Here is a 17,008-nt window from a genome sequence, read left to right as displayed (position 1 = left end):
GCTTTTTAAACCGGAAAGTGTATGGGAACAGCTTACCACAGTGATTGAACCATAGCACATGCTCAATAAATAGCAGTGATCAGCAGTCAAAAGAAGCAAAGAGCCATGGGAGTTTTGTGAGGACACACAGGACATGATCAATGAGTGACTGGAGAAGATTAATTAGCAGTGAAGTTAGAATTGGTTGGAGAGGGGAAAGATGAAGCCATGTGCTCTACCCGGCCAGATAGAAGGGCAGGCTGGGTGTGAGATGAAAAGAAAAAGAGTGGGGGCAGGGGTCATGATTTTCAAAACTAGAGGTTAGAAATGTATCAGGGCAGAATTAATATTGATAGGGCCTGGTGACAGTACTGTACCTCATTCAGTGGAGGGGCTTGATACATGCTGTTGGTCAAGTACCACTTTTGACTGAATGTCAAGTTGTTAAATATTATTAACACCACCCCTAAAAGTAACAAAGTGAGGAATTACTAACTCCTCTAAATCTCCTTTTTCTTATCTATAACAGCAGGTGGGAAAGTGGTCAAAGTTTTCCTCCTCTGCAAGCTATTATGCGGCTAAAAGCTAACGTATGTAGAATGCCCTGTGTAGAGTAGGCACACAATAAATGACTATTAGTATATTAAAAATCCATATTCTACAAGAATTCAGACATCACAGTCCCTTTCTACCATGTTATGCCAGGCCATGGGGCACAGATAGTCTTTAGTGAAGGTTCTAAGCCTCTCTTCTCTTCCATCACATTCACATGGGCCACAAGTTCTCATCAATCCCACTATACGCAGTGATTTCTCAGCATGCCCTGCCCCTCCCATAACACTGCCCCAACCCACTGCTTGGTTCAAAATGACTCAAGATTCAACAGTGACCTATGAGAAAATGCAAAGCATCACTTTGAAATCCTACAGGCACGATTACACACCAGTTTTTGTGTGTACTTTCTTGTTTAATAAAGAGACAGCAGAGGAAATAAAAACTGATCCCAGCATTTAAAATCCTACAGAAGACATGCTTTACCTTCAATCTTCATCCCTACTTAACTCCAGAAATGTTTCCCAGGAGCCCCACAAAATGAGCAACAGAGTGTGCAAGAGGTTTTATGACAAATGAGTCCTGATTAGATTCAGACCCAGTGCATGGCAGGCAGACCAAGTAGAGGTGTTTATTACAATGCCATCCAAGGAACATTGAGGGTGACAGCCAGACTGAGGGGTAGTGTGCTGGAGCATTTGTTTGTGTCAGAACTAGGAGGGACTGGAGAGCTCATCCACTGCAACTCCACACCCACTATTCCTGTGGCCCTCTACAACATATCCAAGGATGCAAAGTTCTTGCTGAAAAACGCCGTGGGGGAAACCACAGATGTTTTAGAGTTTGTGAGAGTTCTGGTTGTTAAGAGTTTCACTCCAATGAGTTGAAATTCTGCATCCACATTCCTTGGCTGAGGGCGTCGTACAATCTGGTGTTCTCACAGGCAATTTCTTCTGAATTCCTTCAAAACACAACTTCAATTCATTCACAGTATGCAGCTAATGAAGCAATGTACTTTCTGGGCTTCTCTAATTATGTTTCAATTCCAGTATAGTCAGCAAACAAGTTGTATTTGCAAAACAAAAGCCAATATTTACAAAATGTAAATAATAATAAAGAGGAAGAAGAAAGAGAGAAACAAAATGAGACAAAGGGGTGTCAGTAGCTAAAGAAAAGCACTTCCTAAAAAACAAACGTAGGTAACTTTTAAAAATACATAGGATTTCCATTAATAGCACATAGGAGACTGAAAGCCACAGGCTGTAAAACACCTGGAAATGCTAGACAGAGAGTTTAAACACTTTTTTAAATGCATTGCTGAGCTTGTAAGAAAGTAAAAAACCTCCAGATGCCATAAATAAAGTAAAATCATCAATATGAAAGCCAACCCAGCAGCTGCCTATCTCCAGCAAACCTGAATTTTCAGTTTTAGTATGTGGCTCTTCGCATAGAAATAGTAAATTAGTAAAGATAAGACAAAGAAATCACAAATGTAGGACCACAAATCAAAACATACTTCTTGATGAAGGAGTAAAGTAAAAACCCACCAGACCAAACAAATGAAGAGGAACTAGGCAATCTACCTGAAAAAGAATTCAGAGTAATGATAGTAAAGATGATCCAAAATCTTGGAAATAGAATGGAGATAATACAAGAAATGTTTAACAAGGATCTAGAAGAACTAAAGGGCAAACAAACAATCATGAACAACACAATAAATGAATTTAAAAATTCCCCACAAGGAATCAATAGCAGAATAACTGAGGCAGAAGAACAGATAAGTAACCTGGAAGATAAAATAGTGGAAATAACTACAACAGAGCAGAATAAATAAAAAGGAATGAAAAGAATTGAGGACAGTCTCAGAGACCTCTGGGACAACATTAAACGCACCAACATTCGAATTATATGGGTCCCAAAAGAAGAAGAGAAAAAGAAAGGGACTGAGAAAATATTTAAAGAGATTATAGTTGGAAACTTCCCTAATATGGGAAAGGAAATAGTCAATCAAGTCCAGGAAGGGCAGAGAGTCCCATACAGGATAATTCCAAGGAGAAACATGCCAAGACAGATATTAATCAAACTATCAAAAATTAAATACAAAGAAAAAATATAAAAAGAAGGGAAAAAGAACAAAAAACATACAAGGGAATCCCCATAAGGTAACAGCTGATCTTTCAGCAGAAACCCTGCAAGCCAGAAGCGAGTGGCAGGACATATTTAAAGTGATGAAAGGGAAAAACCTATAACCAAGATTACTCTACCCAGCAAGGATCTCATTCAGATTTCACAGAGAAATTAAAACCTTTACAGACAAGCAAAAGCTAAGAGAATTCAGCACCGCCAAACCAGCTTTAGGAACTTCTCTAGGCAGGAAACACAAGAGAAGGAAAAGACCTACAATAATAAACCCAAAACAATTAAGAAACTGGTAATAGGAACATACATATCGATAATAACCTTAAATGTAAATGGATTAAACGCTCCAACCAAAAGACATAGACTGGCTGAAAGAATACAGAAACAAGACCCGTATATATGTTGTCTAAAAGAGACCCACTTCAGTCCTGGGGACACATACAGATTGAAACTGAGGGGGTGGAAAAAGATATTCCATGCAAATGGAAATCAAAAGAAAGCTGGAGTAGCAATTCTCAGATCAGAACAAAACAGACTTTAAAACAAAGACTATTACAAGTGACAAAGAAGGATACTACATAATGATCAAGGGATCAATCCAAGAAGAAGATATAACAATTGAAAATATTTATGCACCCAACATAGGAGCACCTCAATACATAAGGCAAATGCTAACAGCCATAAAAAGGGAAATCAACAGTACCACAACCATAGTAGGGGACTTTAACACCCCACTTTCACCAATGGACACATCATCCAAAATGAAAATAAATAAGGAAACACAAGCTTCAAATGACACATTAAACAAGATGACTTAGTTGATATTTATAGGATATTCCATCTAAAAACAGCAGAATACACTTTCTTCTCAAGTGCTCATGGAACATTGATGAGGACAGATCATATCTTGTGTCACAAATAAAGACTTGGTAAGCTTAAAAAAATTGAAATCGTATCTTTTCTGACCACAACACCATGAGATTAGATATCAATTACAGGAAAAAACCTATAAAAAATACAAACACATGGAGGCTAAACAATACACTACTAAATAACCAAGAGATCACTGAAGAAATTAAAGAGAAAATCAAAAAATACCTAGAAACAAATGACAATGAAAACACGACGACCCAAAACCTATGGGATGCAGCAAAAGCAGTTCTAAGAGGGAAGTTTATAGCAATACAATCCTACCTTAAGAAACAGGAAACACCTCAAATAAACAACCTAACCTTACACCTAAAGCAATTAGAGAAAGAAGAACAAAAAACCCCAAAGTTAGCAGAAGGAACCAAATCATAAAGATCAGATCAGAAAGAAATGAAGGAAACGATAGCAAAGATCAATAAAACTAAAAGCTGGTTCTTTGAGAAGATAAACAAAATTGATAAACCGTTAGCCAGACTCATCAAGAAAAAAAAAGGGAGAAGACTCAAATCAATAGAATTAGAAATGAAAAAGGAGAAATAACAACTGACACTGCAGAAATACAAAGGATCCGGAGAGATTACTACAAGCAACTCTATGCCAATAAAATGGACAACCTGGAAGAAATGGACATATTCTTAGGAATGCACAACCTTCCAAGACTGAACCAAGAAGAAACAGAAAATATGAACAGACCAATCACAAGCACTGAAATTGAAACTGTGATTAAAAATCCTCCAACAAACAAAAGCCCAGGACCAGATGGCTTAACAGGCGAATTCTATCAAATATTTAGAGAAGAGGTAACACGTATCCTTCTCAAACTCTTCCAAAATATAGCAGAGGGAAGAACACTCCCAATCTCATTGTATGAGGCCACCATCACCCTGATATCAAAACCAGACAAAGATGTCACAAAGAAAGAAAACTACAGGCCAATATCACTGATGAACATAGATGAAAAAATCCTCAACAAAATACTAGCAAACAGAATCCAACAGCACATTAAGAGGATCATACTCTATGATCAAGTGGGGTTTATCCCAGGAATGCAAGGATTCTTCGATATATGCAAATCAATCCATGTGATAAACCATATTAACAAACTGAAGGAGAAAAACCATATGATCATCTCAATAGATGCAGAGAAAGCTTTCAAAAGAACTCAGCACCCATTTATGATAAAAACCCTCCAAAAAGTACGCATAGAGGGAACTTACCTCAACATAATAAAGGCCATATATGACAAACCAACAGCCAACATCATTCTCAATGGTGAAAAACTCAAACCATTTCCTCTAAGATCAGGAATAAGACAAGGTTGTCCACTCTCACTGCTATTATTCAACACAGTTTGGAAGTTTTAGCCACAGCAATCAGAGAAGAAGAAAAGAAATAAAAGGAATGCAAATTGGAAAAGAAGAAGTAAAGCTGTCACTGTTTGCAGATGACATGATGCTATACATAGAGAATACTAAAGATGCTACCAGAAAACTACTAGAGCTAATTGATGAATGTGATAAAGTAGCAGGATACAAAATTAATGCACAGAAATCTCTTGCATTCCTATACACTAATGATGAAAAATCTGAAAGTGCAAGTAAGAAAACACTGCCATTTACCACTGCAACGAAAAGAATAAAATATGTAGGAATAAACCTACCTAAGGAGACAAGAGACCTGTATGCAGAAAATTATAAGACACTGATGAAAGAAATTAAACATGATACAAATAGATGGAGAGATACACCATGTTCTTGGGTTGGAAGAATCAACATTGTGAAAATGACTCTACTACCCAAAGCAATCTACAGATTCAATGCAATCCCTATCAAACTACCACTGGCATTTTTCACAGAACTAGAACAAAAAATTTCACAATTTGTATGGAAACACAAAAGACCCCGAATAGCCAAAGCAATCTTGAGAAAGAAAAACGGAGCTGGAGGATCAGGCTCCCAGACTTCAGACTATACTACAAAGCTACAGTAATCAAGACAGTATGGTACTGGCACAAAAACAGAAAGATAGATCAATGGAACAGGATAGAAAGCTCAGAGATAAACCGACGCACATATGGTCACCTTATCTTTGATAAAGGAGGCAAGAATATACAATGGAGAAAAGACAGCCTCTTCAATAAGTGGTGCTGGGAAAACTGGACAGCTACATGTAAAAGAATGCAATTAGAACACTCCCTCACAACATACACAAAAATAAACTCAAAATGGATTAAAGACCTAAATGTAAGGCCAGACACTATAAAACTCTTAGAGGAAAACATAGGCAGAACACTTTATGACATAAATCACAGCAATATCCTTTTTGACCCACATCCTAGAGGAATGAAAATAAAAACAAAAATAAACAAATGGGACCTAATGAAACGTAAAAGCCTTGGCCAGCAAAGGAAACCATAAACAAGACGGAAAGACAACCCTCAGAATGGGAGAAAATATTTGCAAATGAAGCAACTGACAAAGGATTAATCCCCAAAATTTACAAGCAGCTCATGCAGCTCAATATCAAAAAAACAAATAACCCAATCCAAAAATGGGCAGAACACCCAAACAGACATTTCTCCAAAGAAGATATACAGATTGCCAACAAACACATGAAAGAATGCTCAACATCATTAATCATTAGAGAAATGCAAATCAAAACTGCAATGAGATATCATCTCACACCAGTCAGAACGGCCATCATCAAAAAATCTAAAAACAATAAGTGCTGGAGAGGGTGTGGAGAGAAGGGAACCCTCTTGCACTGTTGGTGGGAATGTAAATTGATACAGCCACTATGGAGAACAGTATGGAGGTTCCTTAAAAAACTAAAAATAGAACTACCATACGACCCAGCAATCCCTCTACTGGGCATATACCCTGAGAAAACCATAATTCAAAGAGTCATGTACCACATGTTCATTGCAGCTCTATTTACAATAGCCAGGACATGGAAGCAACCTAAGTGTCCATCGACAGATGAATGGATAAAGACTATGTGGCACATATATACAATGGAATATTACTCAGCCATAGAAAGGAACAGAAGTGAGTTATTTGTAGTGAGGTGGATGGACCTAGAGACTGTCATACAGAGTGAAGTAAGTGCAAAAGAGAAAAATAAATACCATATGCTAACACATATACATGGAATCTTAAAAAAAAATAAAATGGTTCTGAAGAACCTAGGGGCAGGACAGGAATAAAGACACAGACGTAGGGAATGGACTTGAGGACACGGGGATGGGGAACGGTAAGCTGGGACAAAGTGAGAGAGTGGCATGGACATATATACAGTACCAAATGTAAAATAGATAGCTAGTGAGATGCAGCCGCATAGCACAGGGAAGTCAGCTCGGTGCTTTGTGACCACCTAGAGGGGTGGGATAGGGAGGCTGGGAGGGAGGGAGACGCAAGAGGGAAGAGATATGGGAAGATATGTATATGTATAACTGATTCACTTTGTTATACAGCAGAAACTAACACACCATTGTAAAGCAATTATACTCCAACAAAGATGTTTAAAAAAAAAGCATACTTTAGTAAACAATCTTTAAGAATGTCAAAGTAAGTAAACAAAAATTCAGAATATCAACCTATTAACTGACACATGCACAATGAGCATGTCCTATGGGTTCAATATTATATCCAAGTCATGGCTATAAAAAATGTGTAACCAAGTGTGAGACACACAAACACACACTCAAAAATACACATAATATGAGGGACTTTATGAGTAAGGATTGAATGGGGCATGCTACAAATTCAAAATAAGAGTCCAGGGCTTCCCTGGTGGCGCAGTGGTTGAGAGTCCGCCTGCCGATGCAGGGGACACGAGTTTGTGTCCCGGTCCGGGAAGATCCCACATGCCGCGGAGCGGCTGGGGCCGTGAGCCATGGCCGCTGAGCCTGCGCGTCCGGAACCTGTGCTCCGCAACGGGAGAGACCACAACAGTGAGAGGCCCGCGTACCGCAAAAAAAAAAAAAAAAAAAGAGGAAGTAAAGCAAGATAAGCAGAAAGAGGGCAGGCTGCGGGGACTTCTGAAGCTCAACAAATTAAGGAACCTTCCCAAGATCACACAGCCAGTGAGGGCCTGAGCCAGGATGCAGCCCACCAGCACTGTTGCATTAATTGTTCTCACCCCCCACCTCAGATATATTTTATTACATTTGCAGTTAGGAAAAAATTGTTGCCCAAACAAACAGCTATTTGGGGGGGTTAATGGTTCCATCATCATGAAAGCATTTTCTTCAACTTTCTTCCCATATTATGGATCTTCTCCTATCAGATTTTCATCCAGCAGGCTCCCATTGGGCAAGAATCTCTTTGTCCCCTCCTCATCTTTCCTGGGTGCTGCTCCAACTAAAGAGCATCCCCTCCTTCTTCCTGGTTTCTGAACGAATTCTAACTTCTCTTCAATGATAAACTCCCAGAACGTTCTACTGTCTGTCTCAGTTCCTCTAAACCCACACCAATGTCTCCTTTCTCTGAATCTTTCTAGTGTTTACAATTTGCACCACATGCTTGAGCTCTTAATTATATATTATTTTGTATTATTCTCTAATGTTTATGTCGCTCTGATTTACAATATCTTACTAAAAACACCATACATACAGGAATCACATCATATTTTTTTCTGTGTTTGCCATAACTCTAGATACATATTATTTACCTTTATTACTCTTTCCCCTTTTCTTCAGTACAGCTTAACTTAAATGGTTCCACAGGTTAGAAATACTGATGGCTAACATGGGCAGTGTCATCCACATTCTCTCCTGGGAGAAGAACTGAATAGGACATGAAACTAAGAACATCTTGTAAATTTCCAAGTCACTTAACCTTTTCAAAATGATCTCACTGAACATAATGTCAGATAATACAGAGAGCTAAAATAATAAAAACGGGTTTTTTTCCTCTGCTCATTTTTCTGTTTGAAAAACATAGAGAAATGAATTATGGGTTCTAAAATCTGAAATGTTTGATTCACCCACTTCAGAAAAATAAGCATATTAAAATGCAATGTTTATTTTAAAATTTGCTGCTAGAAGCATCCAAAATTTAAAATCCAGATGAGTCACAAGTTATCTTTATGTTTAATTCAGGGACCAGAACTAGTCAAAGGTCAGTAACAGCTGAGTTGCTACAAATTGATATGCAAAAATCGTGTCTCCCTAGCAGTTCATAACTCTCCTTCAAGCAAAACAGTCTCAGGGTAACTCAATTAGCAATGGATTAATTCGATAGTTAGTTAGAATGTACAGATTTCATTAGGAAAAGCATTGGCTAAAGTGTTAACTATATCCAGTTCTAGTCTTGCAAAATCATTTGTGATGTACCTTTCTATTTTATCTTGTAATAATTCTTGCACATACACAAGGAGAGGGTAAGACAATTTAAAAGGTTTTATAATGCTAACAGGTGCTTCCTTAACTGTTCCACTTAAGATTGACATTTAATATACTCTTAGGAGGACATAAATTCTATGTTTTATTCCCAAATGATAATTTGACATCTCAGATGATACAGAAAGGTTTTAATACTTAAGAGCATGTACCTTCATCACCTCCCACAGTATCTACAAGCCATACAGATGGACCAGACTCAGGCAATTTCCAGGCTGCAAGGAAGGGGCTGGGGGGCGGGGGGACACTAAACAGAGCCCAAAGTTGAGGAGACAGAGAATGAGTTGGGGGAGGCCTAGATGATTAGAATTTGCAGGGCCAAGAACAGGAGAGGAGGCACCACGTGGAGAGAGAGCACCTGAGCCCTGGAGGCCTTGCAGGCAGAGCACTGGTTGGCACATGTGTGAAAGGCCAAGGAAAGAACTAAGAAAAAGGAGCAGAACAATTTCCAAACATCACACATGGCTCTGAGTAGTTCCTATTCCCACCAACCTTTAGGGAGCAAAGAAACTCAGCAGTAAAGAAAGATTGTTCAGGGAACTGCTACTTTTCATAAGAGGCCTTGTGAAACTATTTGACTCTGAAAACTATGTGCCTACACAGCTTTGACAAGAACAATTTTTAAAAACACTTATTAGAGCAGCACTATTCACAATAGCCAAAAGGTGGAATCAGCCCAAATGTCCGTCAATGAATGAATAAATAAACAAAACTTGGTAGAACCATGCAATAAAATATTATTTAGTCATAAAAAGGAATGAAGGGATAATTCTGGAATGATATCACCAAGATGGAGACACAGGACATTTCCCTCCTTCCACGGACCAAATGAGTAGCTACACTCAGAGCAGTTTCCTCTGAGAGAAATCCATAAACTAGTTGAGTAACCCCTACACTTCAGGTGACTGAAAAAGTATCCACATTGAAGCAGGTGGGACAGGCTAAAACACACTTTCACCATAAACCCCACCTCCAGCACAGCCCCTTACAATCAGGAGTGATTCCAGCTTCTTCCTAAGAATTGAAGCATTTGGACTACTCATATAGCACTCCAACTTTTAAGGCCGCCACCCAAGGGCCCGCAAATCATTTACCTCTGAGAGCCAATGGAGCTTGCTATAGTCCCAAGATCTATAGCACACAGAGCAGTTCTTAAATGGGTGTGCTGGCACTCCCCATGGCTACCTCCCCAGGCTCAGCACAGAGGAAGCAGACAAAATCGCCCACCTCCCAGTTTTTTCTGGGAGAAATTTGACTGCATGTGTCACTAGCTGCTGTCTGAAGTTCTGGCACCTGGTTAGCTAGCATCTAGGTGCTGCCTGGGATCGTCCAAGGAGCCCAAAAGAGCAATTAGGCAAGAAAAAGAATTAAAAGGCGTCCAAAGCAAACAGGAAGAAGTAAAATTGTTCCTGTTTGCAGATGGAATGATATCATATATGGAAAACCGTAAAGTCTCCACCAAAAAAAGAAAAAACTGTTTGAAACTAATAAATTCAGTGAAGTGGTAGGACAGAAAATCAATATACAAAAATCAGTCGCATTTTTTTATATATTAACAACAAACTATGGGAAGGAAATTCACAAAACAATCTCATTTACAATAGCATCAAAAATAAAATAAAATACTTGGGAATAAATTTAACCAAGGAAGCGAAAGATCTGTACACTGAAAACCAGAAAACACTGATGAAAGAAATTTAACAAGACACAAATAAATGGAAAGATATTTAGTGCTCATGGATAGGAAGAATTAATGCTGTTAAAATGTCCATACTACTCAAAGTCATCTACAGATTCAATTCAATCCTTAGCAAAATTCCAATAGCTTTTTTCACAGAAATAGAAAAAACAGTTCTTAAATTGGTATGGAACCACAAAATACCCCGAATAGACAAAACCATCTTGAAAAAGAACAATGCTGGAGGCATCACAGGGCCTGATTTCAAACCATGTTTCAAAGCTCTAGTAATCGGGCTTCCCTGGTGGCGCAGTGGTTGAGAGTCCGCCTACCGATGCAGGGCACGCGGGTTTGTGCCCCGGTCCGGGAGGATCCGGCATGCCGCGGAGCGGCTAGGCCCGTGGGCCATGGCCGCTGGGCCTGCGCGTCCGGAGCCTGTGCTCCGCAACGGGAGAGGCCACAGCAGTGATGAGGCCCGCGTACCGCCAAAAAAACCCCACAAACAATAAAAAGCTCCAGTAATCAAAACAGTGTGCAATCAGCATAAAACCAGATACACAGATGGATGGAACAGAACAGTAGAATACGAGACCCCAGAAATAAACCCACAGATACCTGCTCAATTAATTTTTGACAAGCCATGATATCACTCAAAAGTGGAATCTTTTTAAAAAACTAACAAATATATATATATATATATATCTCAAACTCACATGGGCGCTGGACCATGCCGGGGGCGCGCCGGCCCAGGGCTTCCCTGAGTCCAGGACGGCAAGTTGGAGTCCTCACACCGGCTTAGCTGCGCTTCCCGCCCCCACCGGCTCTGGGACGGAGCCGCGACCCTGGGCGAGAGGCGGCACCCTCGAAGCTCGGCGGGCAGGCCTGCCGCCGGGTCAGGGAGCGCAGGCGTCTGACAGGGAGCATGGACCCGGGCGGGCGGGTAGGTGCGTGCGTGCCCTGGACCTCCCTGCGCCGCCGCCTGACGCAGCGAGGGGCGGTGCCCGCCGCGGCAACGCCCCCAGGCCCCACTCGGCCCGGCAGTCACGGGTCTCACAGAAGCCGCGGAGCTCTGCGTGGCGCTTGAGAGCAGATCCTGTCCCGGAGTCTTTTCCGTGATGTGAGGGTGAGTGTGGTGGTGGTGTCGGGATGTCGGACCCGAAGGCCACCTCCCTCTTTCATCATCCTCCCCTGGGGCTGTGGCGCCTTCCTGACCCCCTGCCTGACGGCCTTGCCATGTGGTGTTGCTTGACGGGGTCTTCTGTCCCCAGCAGAGCCTGAAGCATCTTCTTTGGCCCTAGGTGAGGACAGAGGAGCTGGCTGTGACCTTGGCCCTGTCCTGGATGTCCCAGCCTTGGGCTGAGTGGCGGCACCCCCGCTGGGCCTTCCGGTGCTGACCCACCTGCTGGCAGCCCTCTTTGGCATGGCTCATGGGCTGCTGTCACAGGATCCGGGTGGCTGCCTGGGGGAGTTAAAAAACCTCCCCGAGGGTTGGAGTCTCCCCTCCTACCTCTCTGTGCTTGTGGCGCTGGACACCCTGGGTCTGCTGCTGGTGGTGACTCTGTGGCAGCAGTCGGCCCCAGGCAAGGGCGAGGGGGCCCCCATCCTGCTGCCGCTTTCTAGGGTCTCCTGCTGCTGTTGCTGTCACCGCCAGCTGTACCCACAAGGGGCCCAGGGCCTGGCCTGCAAATGGGAGACCCAGGAGTGGAGGAAGAGGCCTGGTGCGGCAGGAGCTACCCGGCCAGGTGGCAGCCATCACCCCCAGCCCAGACCCTGCAGCCCATCGGTGGTGCCTGTCTGCTGGGCCTGCTGGCCACCACCAACGCTCTGACCAAGGATGGGTTGCCTGTTGTGCAGAGCTGGTTCTGCCCGCCCTACAGACACCTGGCCTACCACTTGGCCGTGGTGCTGGGCAGTGCCGCCTCACTTGCTTCCTGACCATGGGCGTTCTATGCAGGTCCCTGGCAGGGCTGGGCAGTCTCTCTGCTGGGCATGCTCTTTGGGGCCTGCCTGATGGTGCTGGCGATCCTGAGCCCCTGATCACCCCTGGTGGGCACCTCTGCAGGGGTGGTCCTTGTGGTGGTGGTGTAGATTCTGTGTCTGGGCATGTTCTCATACGTGAAGGCGGCTGCCAGCTCCCTGCTGCATGGGGGGGATGGGGAAGTGGGGAGCTGTCACTGCTGGCGGCAGGCTTGGCCATCCAGGTGGGCTTCCCTTTTCAGCGCTGTTGTCATATTCCCTCTCACCATCTACCACGCGTTCCCCAGCAGGAAGAACCATGTGGCCCAATGTGCCTTCTAAACCTGGGCAGGTGGGGACTTTGCTCCACCCCACCTGTCTTCAGATTGGGGCTGCCACAGTGCCTGAGTGCCCACAGCCCAGAGAGGCCCACCCCACACACAGCATGCTGTAGGACACCTGCGCTCTCCACAGGAGAATCTGGGGACCACAGAGCAGGCTTGAAGCCAAAGCCAAGCTGGGGATGTGGACTTGGCCCCCCGCCTGGGATCTGTGTGGGATTTGTACAATAAAGCATTTTTATTCAAAAAAAAGAAAAAATCAAAAGAAGCAGAGTAGAATGATGGTTGCCAGGTGTTGGGGTGGGGGGGGGGTGGGGGAAATGAGAAGAGACCGGTGAAGAGTACAAACTTTGTTATAAAGTGAATAAGTTCTGTGGGTCTAATGTATAGCGTGGTGACTATAGTTGATCAGACTGTACTGTATATTTTGAAATTTGCTAAGAGAGTAGATCTTAAGTGTTCTCATAAGCACACACAAAAAAGATAAATATATAACGTGATGGAGGTGATGGACATGTTAACTTGATTGTGGGAATTCTTTCACGATGTATATGGATATGAAATCATCACATTGTACCCTTTAAATATATTACAATTTTATTTGTCCATTATACCTCAGTAAAGCTGAAAACAAAAAGGAATGAAATATGATACATGCTATAGTGTGGATGAACCTTGAATACGTAACACTGAGTGAAAGAAATCAGACACAGAGGGTCACATATTGTATGATTCCATTTATATGAAATATCCAGAAGAATTAAATCCAGAGATAGAACACAATGGTGGTTGACAGAGGCTGGGGAGAGGAAGGAATGGGGAGAAGCTGTTTAATGGACAGGGGTTTTACTCTGGAGTGATGGAAATGTTTTGGAACTAGATAGAGGTGGTGGTTTCACAACATTGTGATTGTGCTGAATGCCACCAAATTGTTCACTTTAAAATGATTCTTTTTATGTTATGTGAATTTGACGTTCATAACTTATTTTTAAAGAGCACTTATTAGACAAAAATAGTAGATGGCATATGTAATCAAGCTTTAGATGTGAATTGCCAATTAGTTGAGCTCTAATTAAGCTTTGTAATAACTAACACAATTTATTTTCTCCAGAAATCTTGATGGAAAGACTTTCAAAAGATTAGATCCACAGTGAATGACAGTCATCATTGCCAAATATTAACATAACAAGAAAAGTTGCTAATTTGTTTGCAATTTACTGAAGAAACCAACATTGTCAAGATGGTGGGGAGGATTTGTTGATGCTGAATCTCTGCCACATTTGTACAGGGAAGCCTTAAAGCACCTTTATCTTTTAAACAAAATAAAAATTGCTTTTTGATTCAACACTGCTAGCCTAACAAGTGGGAAATTTCTCCTGTTTTAAATTCAGCTGAAGATGAGTATATCTAAGTGTATAATGAATGAGAGCTATTTAGAAACATGAATGTAAATGTTCTGTGGCTTATGGTCCGTCCTTTGTTTTCAACAGCTGATGCATTTGGCTTCTCTAGCTTGTATTTGTATTCTGATTGTGAAGATTATTTCTGAATCTTTATTTCACATATTGCAATGCCATTTGACCTTGGAAAACCTGGAAGATATGATTACTTTGGGTTTGGTTTTCTTTTGTTTGAATGCAAATCAAAACGACATGGAAACATCACAAGCATTTTTGCAATTTGCACTTTAACGGGAAAAAATCAAACATTAGTTTCTTCCTTTGGATTTCAATAGGAGGCAACGTGATATGGAGTTAGGGAGTCAGGACGACTTAGATTTGAACCCGGGTCCTGCCCTTAAAAACTTACATTGCAGTGCCCATAATAGGTAGCTATAATTATTACCATTATCCAAAAAAGCAGAGGTTTGAAAGAGAAGAAAAGGGAAGTATATGAGAAAGGAAGGAGAAGAGAAGATTAGGAAAAGGAAGAGGAAAGTGAGGAAAGAATAAATTAGAATTTCAAGAGAATCTAATTGGTGATTTATGCTGAAATGGAAAGCAAGAATCCTGAATCTTTGCCCTGGTTATTCCTCTGATTTTACTATTTGTTCTTCCTTTTCTTTGCTTTCCTCTCTTTGGGGTTGTTACTTAAAATGTCTCATCAGTTTCCATCTCCTCTTGGGTAATACTCTATGAGTACACAGAATTCATTAATGGGATAAAGGAATAACAAAGCAGTGAGATAAACAAGATTTGTGAGGTCAAATTTTAACTTGATCTGAACATAATGGAAATCTAGTGTTTCAAGCCCAAAGACTTGACAACTTTACTTTTCCTAATGCATCCTTTTTCTGACTATTAAAGTCACTATTAATACATGATCCCCACAGAAAGTTTAGAAACACAAGAAAGTGCTAGGAAAAAATTAAAATCACAGTAAACATCCCCACCCTGAGATAACACCGGTAGTATTTTATTTTTTTCTTTCCAGTCTTTTTTTCCTAGTCTGTGGTCTCAGTCTGTAATGTAATATTGTCCTCTGATGTTTTAGTTTTCATTACATCATGAGCACTTTCCATGTCATTTTTTCCAAAAATACCGTTTCTATTGTGTAGATGTATCTTAGTTCCATTTAACATTAATAAAACACTAATGTTAAACCTTCTGCCCCAACGAGCACCCTGACCCCAAACACTTCCCCTCAGAATCATAGCAGAGCTGTAAAAGAAAGGTAACCCGGGCCTTAAGATTTAAGTGTTGTCATGTGTATCTTAGTTTTACAAGTAAAAATTCAAGGTGTATCTGAAAAATCTAAAAACTTGGAAAAGATTGAGAAATAAGACAGCCTTTTTCCCAAGTATTTTTTTACTCTTCATATTGTATTACACCTCTCATTTCCACATCAACTTCCATACAAGTGTAAAGAAAGCTTTTCCCCTCAAGTTCTTTTTCGACTTGAATTTGTTGCTTGCTTTAGCAAAGGCAAGGCCATGCCCTCCAGGAGACAAAGAGATCATTCTGGCCACAGACATGCTCAGGCCTTGACTTTTCCTTAGTCAGAAAGGCAATTTGCCCACAAAATTAACTAAGTCATGTCTCAGCTGATTGCAAGTCAATGGTTTTCCCTCAAATTTGGTCCAACTTACCCCAGACCTGACATAAAAATTAAAAAAGAAAATGAAAACCAATTCAGGTGCTACCCTGAGCATTTGGGGTTTTGTTTATTTCAAAAAAGAAAGTATGAAATGCACAGTTTCTTTTTAATTCTCTGGAGACAAGAATTAGGGAGAGGCATCTTAAATATTTCAACTCTCTTAAATATGTTAACCTCCTCATAAATGTTATGCACTAAATAAATATTTGTTGATATGAGCGAATGAATGAATAAACTTTAGCATTTAATAATGTAGATAAATATTTGTTGATATGAACAAATGAATGAGTAAATTTTAGCATTTAATAATGTAGAGTTCAGAAACCAGGGAACAGGAGTCAACTCTTGTGAGCCTCAGTGCTGCGGAAAGAGGTGGCAATAGAAACATGTTTGAGTCCTGCCATCTCTGTTTTCTAGTTTTGTTTTGTGCAGGTCACTCAGACATTTCTTTTTCCTGCATGAGAAGTAAAACTCTGGCTGAGCCTTAGTTTCCCCATCTGTTTACAAAATTACATTGTAACCATTTGTCTTCACAGATGGGGGTGATGAGTTGAGATAATCGTGATTATTCATGTATGCTGTAAACAGCAGAGTAAATGGAGAGCAACAGACCTCAGACCACATTTAGCCATGCCAGTTTGGGCAAGTGACTCAAATTCAATAAGCCTGTTTTCTTACCAGTGAAATGCGGATAATACAAACTTAGGAAACAGCAGCTTTAAAATGTGATAATATGTGTAACATGCGTTGCAGAGGCCTGGCTTCTAACAGTAGAAGCCAGGCCTCTGCAACGCATGTTACACATATTATCCCCTTCTGCTTCACAACAGAAGCTTATTTGGGGACTGTCCTTCAGGCTCATCATGGTGCATGTAGCCCAAGACAGGAAGTATCGAACCAAAAATCTGGCCTCTTCAGAGTTCTTCCGGTTTCCGG

At 41.1% G+C, this 17,008-nt stretch overlaps 1 pseudogene; it reads left to right on the top strand.

The window, feature by feature from the left end:
* Positions 1-11,825: 11,825 nt before the first annotated feature.
* Positions 11,826-12,977, top strand: LOC101288158 (solute carrier family 52, riboflavin transporter, member 2-like; annotated as a pseudogene).
* The last annotated feature ends 4,031 nt before the right edge of the window (positions 12,978-17,008 follow it).

The sequence above is a fragment of the Orcinus orca genome, chromosome 1 (assembly GCF_937001465.1).
Source record: "Orcinus orca chromosome 1, mOrcOrc1.1, whole genome shotgun sequence".
In the NCBI taxonomy this organism is placed as follows: domain Eukaryota; kingdom Metazoa; phylum Chordata; class Mammalia; order Artiodactyla; family Delphinidae; genus Orcinus; species Orcinus orca.
Note: the sequence above shows the minus strand (reverse complement) of the source record. Positions and strands in the feature narration are given on the sequence as shown.